Below are 1,992 nucleotides of genomic sequence, written 5' to 3' on the forward strand. Positions count from 1 at the left end.
TACATTAAGTCATCAACTGTCTATTTGCATACAGAACCAGATATTAAGTCAAAGCAAAACCTTGTGCCAAAACAACTAACAATATAATTTTGTTGCATGCTGATTCAATACAGAGAGTCCAGTGTGAGGGCGTTTTTCTGTAGATTCGTTCATTTTGTAAATTTTCAGTGTCAAACCTTTTTGGGGGAAAGAATAAGTCTAAAAAAATAAAGCACAGGTTGTAAGTGTGTAGCTAAAACAAAGATTTTTTGGTCTCAATGAAACCGTTTTTAAGCAGAAAATCCAAACCAGTTCCTGACTAGTCTCGCACGTGTCTTCATGTGTGAAAATAGTGAATTCAGACGACAGTTTCATTTACAATCAAAGCCCAGAAACTGACAGTTCTAAACCGTTCCTTCACAATTATCTTCCGGCTAGAAATGTATTAGATGCTCTTATGTAGTCATAGCAAGGATTATATTTAAGTACTAAGAAAAAATAGAAATGTATCATTTATATATGAATTCTATTGATATATCAAATATATACTTACAGTCTGAAACTATAAATCTGTTTTTCCATCCTTTTCTTTTGAATAAGGAGGTTTAATTTGTGATGCTCATTGTTTTGTTTAGTTTGTTTTTTTTACGATAAAGATTCAACTCGTTATTTAAACATGTGGGGTTAGAGAACAGTGGGACTTAATTAGAAATTGGCATTTTTTAGTTCTGGCTTTTATTTGTACGTTTTGCCAGCGTAACATTGAATGTGTGAGATCTGGTCGCTTATTAATAACCCTGAGGTTAGAAAACCAGCAGCCTGCGTAAACGCTGCCCGCAAACAAACAAGTCTCTTCAAAGTGAATTATGATATCTGAATATATTGCTCTTGGCTTTTTGTACGGCTAAAAGACAAACTCACCTCCACTGTATCTAGTAGTCTGTTCTCTTGTAATCCCACTGTGGTTTGTAGCTATTTGACTGTCTCTAACAACACAAACTTTTTATTTTTTTAATATCTTTTATTTGTTTTTTTCTTCTTCCCCGAACGGGCAAAGTGCATCTCTGTGTCCTGAGTTGCCAGTCGCTGTACAACTTAATATTGGCATAACCATTTCACAAAAGAGAAAAAATTAAAGATCTAGTTATAATCCTCCTAATTGTTCTTGACTGTGTTGCACAGTATCGGTCTGTTGTATATTGTAGTATTATTACTCTATGCTGCTGCTTCTCATCGCACATTTCTGGGGGAAATAAAAGTGAAACTGTAAAACATTCATCTTTTTAAATCTCTGGTCAAAACTAACTTGTCTTTTTTCATCGCCTATTCGTCCACGTTTTGATCAGTGTCATTCTGAAGACTGTCTCATGCAATATTGGAGTATAATTTAATAAAACTGGATGTCTGGAAATATATCTGTATCTTATCATTGCAATAAAAATATAGAAAGCACATAAGTATTGTCATATTTTCCTGTATGTAAGCTCTGAAATACATACAGGTTTTGTTGAAAATAAAGTAATGAAAACTTGTATGACCCTCATAAGTATGAAGATGGATTTGAATTGTGTATTTTTTATTAAACATTTTGAGCAGTTCATATCGACCTGCATTTCAACTATGTTTAAAGCTTATTATATATCCTTCAAAAGTATTGATTATGTCAAAAATGATCAAAACTGGTGCCATTTATTTTTATGCAAGGCTGTTTAATCAGACCACATTAGTTTTAACCAAGTGTACCTAATAATGTGGTACTGGGTATATTATCAGGCATATAAACTCACTCGGTGGAAAGTTTTAAATGATAAAATCTAAAATCTTACCTCAAATCTTTGTCACTTTTTATCTTTAATCCTACTTTTCCCTCGATTTAAGGCAATAGAATCATCTGTAGTTAAACACCAAGATCCAGAAGACCTGAAACAATCTACAAATGTTTAATCAAAAGTTCAAAGTTATTGCGGGTTACAGGGTTCACATAAAGATCAGTCTAGACAAAAAAAAAGTCAC

The sequence above is a fragment of the Ammodytes marinus genome (assembly GCF_949987685.1).
Source record: "Ammodytes marinus genome assembly, chromosome: 9".
Taxonomy (NCBI): domain Eukaryota; kingdom Metazoa; phylum Chordata; class Actinopteri; order Uranoscopiformes; family Ammodytidae; genus Ammodytes; species Ammodytes marinus.